The following is a 17,894-nucleotide window of genomic DNA, read 5'->3' as shown; positions in this document are numbered from 1 at the left end:
TTTGACGCACTTGTTTGGTGGAGTGGGGCTCGGGCTGCTGCTCTCTTCCTCTGTAGCCTTTCTCTTCATATCTGTGCAAACCTCTTTAGAAACTGGCAGAGTACCGACATGATACCTCTGCCTTCTAAGCTGTATTCCCTGACTCTCCAGCGGTTTGTCATCTCACTGTCTTCTGTTTGATAAACGGCAGAGATGACTCTGGTGATGGTGAGGCTGTTGACATCCAGGGTGTGGGCACAGTTCCTCTGGTCTGTCTTCAGCACAGAAATACCCCCTTCTCTAGACGTACTAGAGAGTACATGCTCCTCCAAATGCGGCCGACAAATGCGTCCTCCTTTTCCCCAGATTTGAAGGATGTGTCGGGTGTATCCTTCGTGGCCAGCCTATCCCAGAATTCATAGTACAGCCCAGCCAATTCCAGTTTCCAACAATGGCGGAAGCTACTTAGTTCTAATATTACTCTTATTACTCTTTTTGGGTCACAAAATAAACTTTTAAGATATTTTCAGGCGAGAATATAGCTGTGTAAACTTAAAATACCCAGGGCTGGACTGGGACAAAAAAAAATCGGCCCGGGCATTTTGACTAGAGACCGGCCCACCAGGTGTTAAAGCCATAAAGCCTTTGAATGAAATCAAACTGTTGTGACAGTGATATACGCTGTCTTGTTGCTATATGTATGATTTCAATACATTTTATGTCAGATAAAAACTTTGGTTGTAAGATTCAGATAATTATTTAATAAAAGCGAGACATTTTAAATGAGAAGAAGAAAGAAAAGTATTTCTTTGTGCCCCCCTGTGCCCTACCTGGCCCCCTGGCAAAACTTTGCTAGACCCGCCCCTGCACAATTACCAGTTGTCAGCTACGAAGGATCCCGGTGTTATTTGTCTCTCAGAAACAGTTCATAACTTCCCTTCAACTCATTCGTGTCACCTAAAAGGTAAACCTGTTTGTTATTCCCCAGGAGGAGTGTGGAGACGAGAGGGCAGCAAGCACGGGTCCTCAGACACTGAAGAGCGGAGACAAAGAACACTAACACTGGGAAGAGGACATGTCACGGGAGTCGGTAACACACTGGGGATCTATTGTTATTTTCCTGCACTGTAAATAAACGCACTGTTGCATCAAAGAGTCCAGCATTTGGGTCTTCCTTCCCCTCATCCCCACGGTTGGCCAGCGCTAACCGTGACACATAAATTGCGATCTGTTATGCTTTTACAATAGCCTATGAAGTTTAGTATTTAAACTAAATAAGCTACTGCATTTATGAAATTTTTATTAAAAATTCTCTCCGTAAATGTTGTAAAGTCAAAAGTCAAATAAAACTGGCAAATTAAACTTTCTACACCGAACCAGCTTCTTTTATCCAGTATAGCCTCATAAAATCAGACAGCTGTGACATTATCCAAAAACACCAAGATGTACCAGAATAACAGGAAGAGTATAGAGAAGGATAGAAACACCTCATAACCCAAAGCACACCACATTATCTGTCAAACATGATGGAAGTAATGTTATGGCGTAGGACTACCTGCAGTGGAATCAGGTCACTGGTCCCCTCAGATGATGTGACTGCTGACAGAAGCAGCAGGATAAATTCAGAAGTGTGCAGTGCAGTACTATAATCTCTGCTCACATTCAGAGATTTGGCAGTTGGTTGGACTGCATTTAACAGTACAACTCCATAAGGACTCAAAATGTACTGCAAAAATGACTCAAGATATCCCAAGGCAAAGAAATGGGATATTCTTAGATGTTCAAACCAATCACATGATCCGACGTCAACACAAAATAATTTGTTCAATTTACTTAATACAGTTATGTCAACAATTTCCAGTAAGCTGAGTTTTGTTCTACATAATTCTAAATGATTATTAAGATGCCAATAAGTGACTTATATGTAACTAACATAAGCAAATTAGGTCATTCCAACCTTATCTGGTGCGCTTTGATTAAGTAATAGGTCTGTGTTCACTTACACTCCAAAAAAATGAAATTGGTTGGTTGTTACATGTACAAGATTCAAACTTGGAATTTGAACAAGAATAATTTCATGTTTCTATGGTGAATGCAATTAAATCATGTAGGATCTGCATGAAATTCAGCAACTTAATTTGTTCTTGTTCAGATAACATGATGCAATCTAGTAAGAATGGTTAGTTGACTGGAATCACGGAATTCACACGATCGCACAATATTTCAAACCACAGGAAAATCACTGAGGTTGGTTCCTATTTTTGATAGGTCTGGATTAACAGCTTGGTGGTACTCTGGTTTCCTCCCACAGTTAAAAGTCCTGTAGTTACTAGGGTTATGTTAAGTGGTGATTCTAAAATACCTGTGAGTACAAATGGTTGTTTGTCTCTATATGTTAGTCCTGTGATAGACTGGCGACCTGCAAAGGGTGTATCCTGCCTCTTACCCTATCACATCTGGGATAGACCACTGTGCCTGTGCCCCTCAACAATAACATTGAACTAATAATCATATTTTTGCTAAATAAAAGAATCCGGCTTGCATCGGTCACATGACTACCATTCAGCAATGCTTGCACTTGACGCCAGAGCACGCTGGCTACGAGCAGGCAAAGAGCGCATGCATTTTTTGCGGAGCTGTAGAGTAAACTGAGTATTAGCTTATTATGTAGACGGTGGTAAGTTGTCTTGTAGCAACTGACGAATTGAAACAAATGAGGTGCTGTGTGTGCAACAGCGCAACAAAACATTACCTGTCCTTTTATTAACTGCACAGGTAGTGCTGGTCATTAGCTGCTAGCTAACTGGGTAAGGGTGTCATGGGTCTGTAGCTCTGTCCACCATTTTAGGGAACATATTTAATGGTAAATGGCCTGTATTTATATAGCGCTTTTCAAGTCCCTAAGGACCCCAAAGCGCTTTACATATCCAGTCATCCACCCATTCACGCACACATTCACACACTGGTGATGGCAAGCTACATTGTAGCCACAGCCACCCTGGGGCGCACTGACAGAGGCGAGGCTGCCGGACACTGGCGCCACCGGGCCCTCTGACCACCACCAGTAGGCAACGGGTGAAGTGCCTTGCCCAAGGACACAACGACCGAGACTGTCCAAGCTGGGGCTCGAACCGGCAACCTTCCGATTACAAGGCGAACTCCCAACTCTTGAGCCACGATCGATTAGTTTTAAAGTAACTTACAGGGCTTTTCCCTGCCTTTCTGGAGGGGAATGTGGATAAGTGTGGATAATTAAATAATAGTTTAATGCAAATAGCAAATAGTGCCTTGTTCTCAGATGGACAGCAAGTGGATAGTGATAGCTCAGATGAGGAGATGGAAGAAGGAAGAGAGGCAAAGAGTGAGTCACAGGCAGAGGCTAGTTTATTTCCCCCAGTTTTTTGTTTTAATCTCTTGCTACTTGTTTAATCAGCTACCATCTGTCCTATGGACTTTTTACAGTCTACAGTTTCAGATCAACACAGCCCTGCCCTCCAGTACTATCAGTAGCAGGAGCAGCACCAACCCCTCAACAGCAACATTGTACCCATCAGGTAAAACATGGGCTACGTTTGCTTTGCATTGTCTCCACCTGATGGCAGTGATATAGTAAGATGCGATTCCATATTAGATTCTTGATGAATGTGGGTTGTTGTTATTCAGCCTGGTTCTATGTGCCCCTTTTTTAACTTTGAGCATTCACCCCTTTAAACATCTCTGCACGGCCCTGCTATGTAGCACTTACCTTTGCTTTAATGATGAACAATTTCTTGTGCTTCACCTCCCCCACAGCAGCATTATGTATCCATCAATATTGAAAATACATGTACCTGTCCCTACTTGTTACTTGGAAATGTAATAGATTTAGAGAAGTCCAGGGGATGCAAAGTCCTGCTAGGAACATTGACAAGAGAAAAGTGTGAAAGCTGATAAGTTCAGTCTGTCTGGGTGAGATCTCAACCATATTGCATGATATTGACCTACTGACCTACGTGTGGACGTAGCCTCAGTTTAAGTTATTGTAAAATATCTTCAATTTGCTTCTTTATTTGCTTAAGTTTTAGAATTTTATTTTTTTTTATCTTCCTGCTCAGCGTCTGCATAGTTCTGGCCATTTTATTCTAGTTTTTTATTCTAGATTACAGCTCTGTGATTTTATTCTTAGTTTTGTTTGTTCTCTGTGTCAAGTCTGTATTTCTGTTCTGTTTTCTGTTCCCCTTGTTCAATTGCTCACCTGTTTTATTTTGTTGATCTTTTTGTCATCTGTGTTTGTATTTAGTTACATCCATTTTCTTGTTTTCTCAATCAGGTTTAGCTTTCTTCCCAGGTGTCACAAATCCCACAAATCTTCTGTATTTATTCTCTCAGTTTGTCTTAGTTCATTGTAGCATCCTCCCTAATGGTTGTTTGTCTTCCTGCTCTTTATTTCCCTAGTTTTGGATTCCTTCATTGTTTTTTGAAGCTGTTTTTTGAATCTTTCTGCATATAGGTTTAAATCCTGTCTGTCAAATAGTCATTACATGACACCTTTTGGTAACTATTTGTAATTAAGTAAGAGTGCCTTTTGAACTGAAATTATAATCGGCATCATGGAAGGAAGGGTAGAACACCACATATTTGTGATTTTACACATTAAAATTAAAAAATGTTGACTGGAAACCTCTGAAGGCTGATAGATTAGTACCAGCACTGTCTGCTTAAAGCTGGAAGGGTTCTATTGAGGAACATTCATGTTATTTGTCTTTGACTGAAGTAGTGATAGACCAAGAACAGATATAAAATGCTATTATGAATGGTCAGGTCATCAACAATCATTTTTCCTATAATGTAGGAGTTAAAAAAGGATACAACTCATTTTATTAACTACATCTCTGAAATTAACCCAATATAGTTATGACTATAAAACTACATTTTGTAGTGTTTAATGCTCTTTTCCACTGCTGACTACAAAGATTAAATATTCCATTGTTTTTTTTAATTCAATAGCACTACTGTTAGCTCAATAGACCCTTAACATTTGAGGTTGTTACAGATTCTTCTACATATATTGTATTATATTCTACATAAGGTTATGCAGGAATGTGGTGATGACTTTGAGCTAAAAGGAAACACTTTGGGAACTTACCCCAAGGCCATACCACTTGTTTTCCTTCAAAATGTCAATTTTGAGCTCAGTCTTGTTTAACTTGAAATCAGCAGGGTTAGAGTTGGAGAGCATCGATATTGGTGCCCCTTATTGGCTAACTGCCATAATGCCATAGTCCAAAAAGAAATGTTACATGAAAAGACAAATCTTGAGATGTAAAAGTCTAACTTACTTTCAAAGATCAAATGTTTGCACTTTCTTTCTAATCCTTTCAGCTCGAAAGGTTACTGTGACATATTGGGTGACAAATGCCTATATGAGAAACCAAGTAAAGACAACACATACTCTGCTGGAGTGCATTTTAGAGTGTGTTTCTATTAGTGATTGATATACAGTCTGCCCCTCAGTTCTGACCTGAAAGGCAAAGAGAACGAGAACATTTCACAGGATCACACCATTTCAGAGAGGGGGCATATAAATATAAATTGCATCCCTCTAGTAGGCGTTAAAGTACACTGGAATTGGAAAAATTGCAGCAGCTTCACTTTATAACATGCAGCTAAACAAAGAGACAGGGCAGCAAACAACAGAAGAGAGGTAAGATCAGTCTGTCAGTAGCCAAAAGCATCAGAGATGAGACAGTTACACTCTCTGCCAATGTTTTTTACCATCTATTGTGCATTTAATATTTATGACTTCTAGTTAAATGTCAGTTAGAAAGCAAAGTTCTTGTCTTTTTATTATATTAATCTTATTATCATGGTTTCACCCAATAGCTTTCCCACACAGTCCTGTTCTGCTTCTGTGCTCAGACACCTATAAACCACAGGCAATTATTCTGGTGCAGATCTCCTTTGAGACATGTGCAGAGTGGGGAAAGTAAATTGATATTTGCTGACAATTGGTATTTTCTCATTTGTGGAGTCTTTCAGCAGCAGAGACAGACGAAGGTCTGGTTGAAGCAAAACAAGACGAGATGCCAGGGCACTGCAGGTTAACTAGCTGCCTGCTGAAAGGCTGCTACCTCCCCTCTGTCCATCAAAGTCTAACCTCTCTGGAAACTGAGCTCATCCTGAGGAGCAAATAGCCAAAGCAATCTGGGAGTCCTCAGAGCAAAGTAAACAGTGACAATGTAATACTCACCCCTTGCAAGAAGAGTTTATTAGGAGGGATAGAAAAAATGGATGTGGATTGAAAAAGGTGGCAGTTTGAGAACTTTATTGAGGTTTTGAGACGAATACAAAAAGCATATGTGTATTAATACACATATGCTTTCAATTGTGTAATTTAAGTGATAAATACAAATAATTCATATTCAAATAATTCATTTACCTGTTACTACCACACACCAAATCTGGTCATTGGTACTTGCTGGCTTGTGTAGCCTCTAGGTAACAAAAGCTCAACACTGGGCGTAGCATTCTGGAGCACTTCTGTTGTGTTTTGTACTTGTTTTGGAGTTTGTACGTGTTTTGGCCACCGTAAATATACTTTTATTTATTCACTCCACATAAAATGTAATAAATAAATCATATAATACAAAAACCAACTAGTCACAGTTCAACTTTTAACTATTTAAATTTTCAGCTTTGTGCTTTTAAACAAATTTAAAATTAAACAACACAAAATGCTGCAAACCACAACACAATTAAATATAAATTAAAATATAAAAACAAAAAGAAGATGCATATTCTCTGTCATATAGGCCTGCATGAATAAACTGTCTGAATCCTTTATCATCTGCAACTGAAAATAGATGTGGATACTATACCTTTCTAATGTGACGTTGTTGTCCTTGGCTCTCTTTCTCTCTCTTTCTCTCTCTTTCTCTCCTGCTCTGTTCCTGTGCTACTGAGTGTAACTACCGCCCCTCCCCCCTCTTCCCAGCCCAAAGCACAAGGCTCGCATGCGGAGTAAAGCGGAAAAAAGTGTGAGAGAGAGGGTGAGAGAAAGAAAAAAAAAAAACACGGCTCGCGATAAGGAGCCGGCTCGCGTCGTTCACGTCAAAGACCCGGCTCTAAGAGCCATTTCGTTCGCGAACGACACATCACTAGTGCCTAAAATGTTGCATAATGTTGCAGAGAGCTCTTTTACTTTGTGGTAATCTTAGACGAGTAGTTTTATGGACAAAACCCACCAGGTCATTCAGTGTTCCCTTAGTGCTAATGTGTCAGAGATGTTGGTGTACTATAACTGAAGTAATGTTGTTAAGTCCTTAAAGTCATATTCTTTTATTGTCATGACTGTATTTGAAGCTATTTTTATTTTTGTATGATACCTGATTTATATGGAATATGGCTGAAGTAAACTAAAGTCTAAAATACTTAGTCAGTCATTTGTTTAATAGTAATTTAACATTATATAATTCACATATAAAACTATGAATTGTAATTTTAAACGGTTTAAAAGCATGTAGAATAGCATATGTAGGCAAGTATATTTCTCCTTTTATCAAGAAGCAAAAACAAAAAGGAAAAAATAAGAAACAGGGCATCCGTCCCCACCAATGCCAAAACCAAATCTACACCCTTGTGATGAACGCTACACATTTGTATGCCAATTTACACCATTCTTTAAGCCACAACAGGACTGTAGACCAATATGTTGTTGAGCATTTGTCATTCTGTTCCAAATCACAGCTAAATCACAATGTCAAATTAATATATAATGCCACTATAAAAAAAAGATTCATCAGATTCTCCTGTGAGATCCTCTTACATAGATACTGCATAGCTTTGTATTATAAGTTTAATGTACTATATTCACAGACATCTCAGAGAGCCACACCACATATACTTTTTCATTTTTCTGTTGTAACAGTAGGACGTCAGAGTGGCTCCGTTTGGATGTCCTGTTAACAACCTGTATCCTGTAGCACTTTTTTAGGAAGTGCAGAGCATTTGTGTGAAACCAGGAAAGAGAGTGATGGACAGGTAGCTTGGTAGAGGCTGCCTGCTGAGCAGCACTTTGTTCTTTGTGACTGGCTGGACCCTTGCTGTGCACACCAACATACCAAAGCCATATGTTCAGAAAAGCACACTATAGCTGGTTAGTTTAACCCTGTCATTTGATGACCAAAATGCACTGTTTCTGCTCCGTGCTGATTTATGACCCAGTTAGACATGTAAGTGTTTTTGCAGACTAGTCTATTATGCCATTTTCATTTCAGTGATGTTTCTTAATATTATTAAATTTTTTCAAAGAGACTGGAGCAGCTCAATAATCCATAAAATTGTGATCAAAAGGAGTTGGTAGACGTCCACTCTTTCTATATAGACTTTTCCCAAATTTAGTCGGGACTTACTTTTCAGTCCCCCCCAAAAATGTATTATCCTGTTTGATGATTAAATCAGACGGGCTGATACTTATATAATGCTTTTCTATTATAACTGAGAACTCAAAGTGCTTTCAAAACTGTCTATTAATGTTACAGACATGTTTGCTGCCTAGTTCCAACATTGATCCTATCATTTAATTAATAGTCACAGCCACTAGATGCTACCTTGATAACACAACAGATGGGTAATTGGGTTATCAGGTAACTGCTAATGGTTGATGGGTGCTAATATTTTAGTAACTATCTAATACAATATTATTTTTTAGCATCAATTAAGACCTGCCTTTTGTTTGACAACCTTACAGGCATTTTGTAATTTTATGAAATTACAAAATGCCTGCTGGCCCTTGAAATAGTATTTCATGGGCACAAATAAGTATTTGGTGGGCACGTTATACCCATTTCGTGCCCACGAAGTAGTATTTTGTGGCCACAATTTATTTCTTTTTTGGACCATGTCATCAGAGGGGCTCCGTAAATTTCCCTTCTCGCCCCTGCTGGCAGTCTTTATGCTTCAAGCTCTGGTCCTCTACCAGAGGCATGGGAGGTTGAGGATCCTGCGCAGTATCTTAGCTGGTCCTAGGACTGCGCTCTTCTGGACAGAGATCTCCGATGTTGTTCCTGGGATCTGCTGGAGCCACTTGCCTAGCTTGGGAGTCACCGCACCTAGTCCTCCGACTACCACTGGGACCATTGTTACCTTCACCCTCCACATCCTCTCAAGCTCTTCTCTGAGCCCTCAGTACTTCTCCAGCTTCTCGTGTTCCTTCTACCTGATATTGCTGACATTCGGTATTGCTACGTCTATCAGTACAGCCATCTCCCTGAGCTTGTCCAACACTACTATGTCCTGTTGGTTAGCCACTACCATTTTGTCCGTCTCTATCTGAAGTCCCACAGGATCTTAGCACGGTCATTCTCAACCACTCTAGGGTGTGTCTCCAAATTTGACCTCAAGACTTTCAGGCCATACTCGGCACAGTTCCAGTACTTCACAGTATACTATGCCGGCCACTTGGTTATGGCGTTCCATGTATGCCCTGCCTGCTAGCATCTTGCACCCTGCTGTTATGTGCTGGATTGTCTCAGGAGCATTTTTACACAGCCTGCACGTGGGGTTTGTTGTCTCATCATGGACAGTAGTTCTGACACTCACTAGTCCTGGCCTCCTTCCTTCTGCTTCGCATACAGTCTGAACGGGATGAAACCCCTTCATCCATGGTCAGGAGCTTCCTGGTCTTAATGTCAGTGGCTTCTATCTCCTCCTTTGGCCAGCTTATTATCCCAGCAGGGTATCTGATCACGAGCAGGGCGTAGGTGTTAAAGCCCAGATCTTGTTCTTACTGTTCAGCTGACTCCTCAGGACTTCCCTGACACTCTTCAGGTACTTCGTGGTTGCAGCTTTTCTAGTGGCCTCCTTGTGGTTTCCATTTGCCTGTGGGATTTGCAGGTACTTGTAGCTGTCCTCGATGTCTGCAGTATTGCCTTCTGGTAATTCAATCCCCTTGGTTCTGACTACCTTCCCTCTCTTTGTTACCATCAGAGGTGAGTAGTAGTGAGTTACATTTACTCCGTTTACATTTACTTGAGTAAGTTTTTGAAAAAACAATGTACTTTTACTCTGCTTCATTTGGCAATATTCGACTCGTTACTTAAAAAAAAAAAGATTCATTTCACACATTAGATAAAACTACTAATAATGGATCATGCCACCAGTGGAGTTTCCTGTAACTCTTTTACCAATCATATGTGGCCATGCAGTCGCATGACCAGTTTGAAACTGTGGCGGTCAGAGCAGCCCAAGCGTTTTAAGGTAGCGGACACACGGAAAGAAGAAACACATGAAAACATGGCAGAGTCAGCTATATATATATATATATATATATATATATATATATATATATATATATATATATATATATATATATATATATATATATAAGAGAGGCAAAATGAATACACTGCCCCACCTGTGATCCAGCTGTGACCCCCCCCCCACAAAACAAAAAAAACAAAAACAAGACAAGAAATGTGCATTATATACACATGTTTGACAGCATGTAGCACTGACTTGTTAGGTAGCTATACACACTCTATTTCATTTAGTAATGATTTATTTCTTCTTACCAACTGACTTCACTACCTTCAAGACAAAAATAGGTTTGAATTTTCAAAGAAACTCTTGATCTAAAAAAAGTGAAACAAGGCTCTACCTTATCCCCATTTCTTGTTTTCTTAATGCCCTGCTGGCTTCTGGAATTATGGGAAAGCAGGTACTCGGCAGCATGCCAGCTACCCCTTAAAGTTTCCCAAAAGACACTTCTCAGGCTAGATCATCAGGCAGCGTGTGCACTGGCTTATCGATCCTTCCCAGGCTTTGAGAAGAAAAAAGAAGAGGAGAGGAAGTGGAAGATTCAAGCTGTGCTGCCATTGCAGCAGGATGAGCAGCTGTGAAAGAAGAGAGACAAACCAAAAGCAAAAGACATAACAGCAGGAAAAGAGAAAAGAGACAAATATAGATTGTCGTGCCCTTAGGCCAGTTTGACTGTACAATGATACAAGCTCTGAACACACTCAGGCTGTGGTTAAGATCCTTCTGTAAGAGCACTGGGTTATAGTTTAATTGAATATGTTTCTTGCAGTATACAGTACAGACATTAAGCTAAGGCTAATTTAATATCTTAAATGTCTTCTATTAAGATAATTAACCCTCTTGTCATAATTAATTAAACTTTCAATTCAACTGCAGGCATAAATAAAACATTAATACTTTGAAAGGATAGCCAAGACTGCCAAAGTCTGCAACAGGTAGATACCACAAAAAAACCACCTCAACATATAACAGTGACTTTGGGTCAGGTCTCAGGTCTGCATCCCAGTAGAGGTTCTTTTGATATAAGATGGAAGTGGGATCTTCAAAGTGTCCTTTTTTCCACAGAAAAATCTACAAGCACTGCACAAGTCAGCATGTTTCAAGGCCCTATTGAAAACTTTTCCAGTTATTGATGAAGTTTAGGACTTTCTTGGAACTGAGACTTACCACTGATGCCAAACTAGTATGTTCAATTGAACATAAGATCACACAAGCTGTTCACAAACGGTGGTTTCACAGCAAATTAAATTAAAAGAAGTAGAGTTACATACTGATATGATATATGTATTTGATTACACTGATTTCTAAAAGTATACTTGGTTTAAGATGCTGCCGCTGTCTGTAAGAATTTCAAGACATTGGTAGCTAAATAGTTTATAACACTTTTCTACTTTAACAGAACACTCAGAACACTTTGTGCAACTTGCCTCATTTACCTCTGTTCATACAAACACTCTTTCTCTATCTGACATTCATACACCTTCATATTCCGAAGGAGTCATCGGAACACAACTTGGAGTTAGTATCTTTCCCAAGAATATTTGGTGTGCAGGTGGAGCATTGGGGTCAAACCAGTAACCTTCTCAAAAGTAGATGACCTGAGCTACAGCCAGGGGTGTACTGGGACAGGAAATCAGCATATATAAAGACATTATGTACAGTACACATAGTAAAGTTGTTGGTTGCGACATGTTAGTTTTACTGCACTTCTGCATGTGACAGTTTACTTTTAGCAATGGCTGATGGCTGATCTGTTCTGCTGTTGTATTTCTGTACTAACAGAGTACAACAACCAGAGTCTGAGTGTGTTCAGAGCTTGTATAAATGTACAGTGTAGAGTCCCAACAATGTATAGTTGTCCGTTTTCTCTTTTCCTGCCTCTTTGTCATTTACATTTGCCCCCATTGTATAGTCAATTAGGATTAGTTGAATCTTATTTATATAACACTTTATATTGTAAGGTCAAAAACCTACAATAATAGTGAGTAAAGCCCAACAATCATAATGATTGCTGGGCTTTACAAGTATTATTATATCTTGCTGGATGGTTTTTCTTATTTAACAAGTAATACACTAAATACACTAAAAATACACTAAAAAGTAATTCAGAGGCTTAGTAAATATCACTATAAATATAAGTTAGATGAGCCTGATAAAATCTATGAATATCCTTTTAGTAATTATTTGAGTTTGATAAATTGAAATAAATGGCTAAAATGTTAACGTTTGTGTTAAATTAAGGTATTTATTTACATTTATCTTAGACAATAAATTCCGTATGTGGTTCACAGAATACCTTCTTTGCATCCACTTAATATTTTTGTTTAAAATTGAATCAAAATATTTGAGAAATAGGTATCTATACTCATCAGTATCTTGTACTACAATCATTAATTATTCAAATCAATATTATTTATTGTCAGCAACTACAACTGAAAAGTGTAAGTAAAACGTAGAGTAATTGAGTACCATGAGCCTTTTTCATTGTTTTTGTTCATTTAGTTTTAAATGTTTTAAATACTCTGAGCTTTTGTGTTTGCTCTCCTGGTTTGCCATTTATCCCTCAAGTATGTAAGGCTTTGAGCTAAAAGGGGAAAGGCTCTTGTCGTTTTAGTGCTTGTTTATTTCGAGTTATTGCCATGTTTATGAAAATTAAATTTTCATTTGGAAAAATGTTAACATGTGGTCATTTTTCATACATGTATTATGAAACACACAAGACTTAGACTTAGACTACCAGTGAAATACAATAACATTCATATTTGAATGTTAGGGGGTGATTGTGGCTCAAGAGTTGGCAGTTCGTCTTGTAATCGGAAGATTGCCAGTTCGAGCCCTGGCACCGACAGTCTCGGTCACCTACTGGTGGTGGTCAGAGGGCCTGGTGGCGCCAGTGTCCGGCAGCCTCGCCTCTGTCAGTGTGCCCCAGGGCAGCTGTGGCTGCAATGTAGCATGCCATCACCAGTGCGTGAACGGGTGGATGACTGAATGTAGTTTAAAGCGCTGTACAAATACAGGCCATTTACCATATTTAATATTAAGTACAATTTTGATTATGTTCAGTTTATAAAATTAAGTAAATGGAACAAAATTTTTGATTAACTGACATCTATATTTTAGTTACATTGACCAAGCATGTCAGTGTTATTTACTCAATTTTTTCATGATTGTGTAACAACTATAATTGTTCATTTCAACTTAATATGTTTAAGCTTAAGTTATTCAATTGATCAAGTATATTGAACAGATTTGACTGGTTTCCAATGTACTCAATATTTTTAAGTGTAAAAGTGTTGCCTCAAAAATTTTAAGTAAATGTCAGTTTTAGTTTTTAGAGTGTACCACACAAAATCGGTTCGAGGTCAGTTAGCACACCAGAATTCATAAATAAGGCGCACCAGATTATAGATATAGATAAAACATATTTCTTTAATGATTGCAATTGATCTCATCCAGAAAATAATTAACTACGAAAGCATGATTCTTTTTTGTCATTAGGGCATAGCACCACCTGTGTTCCCTGGTTTTTACACGTTCCATACATAAAATAAAGCAAGATCACAAGCAGCCCACATTTTGATACCATACTTTGCTGGTTTTGAAGGTGTATACTGCCTGAAATGGCAGCGGCCCCACAAACCATTTGTGCACAGTTACATTAGGCCCAGTGTCATGAAGCCACGAAGCTGGTCCACCCACTGGTCCCACACAGTGCAGATTGACTCTGCCTTCTAACAGGTCTTGATTCCCAATCATCAAATCTGATGATCCTTGAGAATACATGAAGAGATATCGTAGTTTTAAAAATATCTCTCTATGTTTCAGAATGCCACAGACTTTCAATTAGCTCCGCTCTTAATCTGTAGACAACAGCAAGAATGACATTCCCAGGACAACTTGGCCCAAATATCATACAAGGGTTAAGTGCGCAGGCAAATTTACCCTCTACAGCATGGATGTCAAATATATGGCCCGGGGCCAGAATCAGCCCTGCAAACACCCTGCTGGATGACTTTGGAAAATAAGAAGAAGGGCATAAATTTTTGGCCTGTTTTTTTTTTTTAGCAGTTTTACAGCTTTTCCTGCTGATAAAGACCTCCCCATACTACACCAAAGTAATTAAGTAATAGATAATAAAAAAAAATTGAATGATAGGAAAATTCCAGTTTTCCTCTGTCCGCTATAGAAATTTCAGTTAAATAAAGATTTTTTTTTTTCATATTAACCAACTCTTTCTGTGTTATAAATACAAGAGTCTCAGCAGTTAGCTACCAAAACTTTTTCTGTAACTTTTACTTATTTTTCATATATTCTTATATTGAGAAATCTCAGGATTTAAATGTGTACTTAAAAGGTTTTACACCGCCAGAAAGTGCAGTTTCATTTGTCCGGTCTATTTACAATTAAAGTGGGCCGTGTGTGGCCCTCGATGTAATGTGAGTATGGCATCCGTGAACTGCAGCAATTCATTCGAATAAAAATTGTGAGTGAGATAAAGCCAGAGGTGGAAAGAGTACTAAAATATTTTACTCAAGTAAAAGTACTATTACTTTGCTGAAATTTTACATAGTTACTTTTTTGTCAGCAGGAGGACAGCCTCTTCTGAACAGTGCAAAAAAGACAATGGGATAAATCTCAAAGTAGTTGTTTTTTAATTAAAAGAAAAACTTTACTAATTAAAGTGCAGTGGCAGTTAAACTGCAAGTCTATACATCAAAATGGATAATGGTCACCAAACCAACCAACCAAACTGTCAAAACCATATAATTATTTTACGTGAGAATGTGTTCTAAACTGTCAAATAAGAGAACAAGTACTGAATTGAGCTGTACGGCAGCTGCTATAAAAACGTGTTTTAATTTTTTAAACTTGGCCCTGCTCTGCTAACTTTGAGGAGCAATTCAATTCAATTCAATAAAACTTTATTGATCCTGAAGGTTGACCCCGAAGGAAACTCGGTTAAGGCTGCCGACCATCTTACCCTTCTGACCATACATACATTACACAAACATAACATGGGGAAGACAGGTCAGAGAGGTATAACAATGGAAAACGCACAACACGAGGAAAGATAAGGAGAAAAAAATAACTCCTCCAGACTGAGCTCCAACAGAAAGTAGCCGCTTCTGTCTTCTGTCTAATTTAACTATTTTTTTTAAAATAAATTATTATTTCTAACAAACAGGAAAAATGTAAGTAAACACATTTTCTTTTGGCAATTTACCAATCCAGTAAAAAAAAATTTAAGTTGCGTGGACAACAACGTGCCTGTCAGGGTTCCTGGGTCGGTGACCCAGTATTTTCAGTTCATGTTCACTGTTTATCTACTGCCTGTTCCACTTCCTGTTTTATTGTGTTAGCCTTGGTCTGTGTGCATTATGTTCAGTCCTCTTCCCATTAGTTCATTATGTTCAGCTGTGTACTCACCGGTCTCTCATTATCATTATCACCAGTCTGTGTATTTAAGCCCTCTGTTTCTACCCATTCACTGTCGTGTCATTGATGATGTCGTTCAGTTCAGTTAAGTCAGCCAGCTTCTACCTCTGTTCTGTTCATCCACTCCTTATAATAAACCTTCACCAGTCTTCACCTACCTGCGAGTCTTGCGTTTGGGTTCCTTCCTCCTCGCCTCCACACAACGCCTGACAGAATGACACGACCCGTGCCACGAAGACACGTTTGGAACCCAGCGGACTCGGACCTCTATGAGCGGCAGGAGGTAGCGCTCTCCTTGTGGGCGGAAAAACTCAAGGAGAGACAACGGCTCTTCGCGGAGCGAGAGCACGTCTTCGAGGGCACTCGCTTGGCTCTGGGCGGGCCTCGGAGACGCCGCGTTCCCCCACCTGCTGCCTCACCTGCACCGGAGCATCTGCCGCGGAGAGTGGACGTTTCACGCCGCGCTTCGGCCGCTCCCTCTCTCGCCACTCCGCTCCACGCTCACACATCACCTGCCTCATTCACCGGACCTTCAACCTCGCCACGGCACAGCGGCTCCGCCTTCCACCTCGGCTCAACAGAGGCTCCCGTGCCAGAGGCTCGGACGTGTACCCCGCCCGCTTCCTCCTCCCGGAGAAATCTGCGCACACGCCGCCATAAAATGGACTATTTCCAGCAATTCCCGGTGGTGAGTTCCAGTGACTGTTTTCCACCCTCATTTGACTCTCCACGTAAACCCAATAATAAACCCATCTCTCATTCATGGGATGTTTCCCTCCTGGAGGATTCTGTGGACTGGGAAGATATTTTCTGCTCTGCTCCCCCAAAGACTGTTCAGTCAAAGACTGTAAATAGTGGTGGCAGAAGGACCAGAATAAATCCAGATAGACCTGTCAGTATCACTCACCCAGTCATCATTTCCACTCCTATCAGTCAGCCGACACCCACACCTGTGCCCGCTCCCAGGACGAGGGCAGCCGTGACCCCGTATACCTCCACACCCACTTCTGTTCCTCGGGTGGGGGTGACTGGTGTCCAGCCACCTCCCGTGCCTGTCCCAGCACCTAGGCTGAGGATCCGGCCTGACCCCCCTAGAGACTCAGCTGAGGCTTTCCAGCCAGTGCCCTCACGCTCTGGAGGCACGGAAGAGCCAATCAGTCCACCACTTCATCCACCTCCTGATCCAGCCTTTCACGCCCTCGCACTATCCCTCGTTAGACTAGCTGAACTGTCCCCTGCCCAGGCACCAGCCTTACTAGCCCAAGCCGTAGTTTTATCTCCGTCATTAGCTCAGCCATCGGCCACACCAACCTCAGTTCCGTCGTCAGCCTCGCCTACCTCTGTTCCTCCTTTAGCATCCCCACTCCAGTCAGTTCCCTCACCTGCTGTTCAGCCTTCAATTCAGTCAGTTCCCTCACCTGCTGTTCAGCTTCCAGCCCAATCAGTTCACTCACCTGTAGCTCAGTCTGCGCCCGTCCAGTCACCTGTAGCTCAGTCTGCGCCCGTCCAGTCGCCCGTGGTCCTCCAGTCAGTAGTCCAGTCGCCCGTCCACCATCCTGTTCAGTACCCAGAGCCTGCTGTGAGCTACCCTGCTGCTCAGCCAGGGGTTTCCGCACCCGCTGGCCCGGCCGCTCCTCAGCCAGGGGTTTCCGCACCCACTGGCCCGGCCGCTCCTCAGCCAGGGGTTTCCGCACCCGCTGGCCCTGTCCTGTGTGCCAGGGGCTCCAGTGCCCACTGGTTCTGAGACCGTTTTCGCTGGAGGGCCCGAGGAGCCCGTCCTGCCTCGGCCTCTGCCACGCCTGGTCCGGCCTCAGACTCGGCCTCAGACTCGGCCTCTGCCACGCCTGGTCCGGCCTCAGACTCGGCCTCTGCCACGCCTGGTCCTGCAGCTGCTCCTCAGTCTCCGCCGGCTCCCGTGCCGCCTCCTGCAGCTGCTCCTCAGTCTCCGCCGGCTCCCGTGCCGCCTCCTGCAGCTGCTCCTCAGTCTCCGCCGGCTCCCGTGCCGCCTCCTGCAGCTGCTCCTCGGCCTGAGTGGCCGCCGTTGCCTTCCGCACGGCCGGCCCCCGGACCGCCTTCGCCTGAGTGGCCGCCGTTGCCTTCCGCACGGCCGGCCCCCCGAACTGTGTCCACGTCGCCGCCGTTGCCTTCCGCACGGTCGGCCTCCCGAACTGTGTCCACGTCGC

Source organism: Diplotaxodon limnothrissa, linkage group LG18, assembly GCF_057381915.1.
Source record: "Diplotaxodon limnothrissa isolate DT_005_m linkage group LG18, D_limnothrissa_male_GT1.1, whole genome shotgun sequence".
NCBI lineage: Eukaryota > Metazoa > Chordata > Actinopteri > Cichliformes > Cichlidae > Diplotaxodon > Diplotaxodon limnothrissa.
This window is presented reverse-complemented; position numbering follows the sequence as displayed.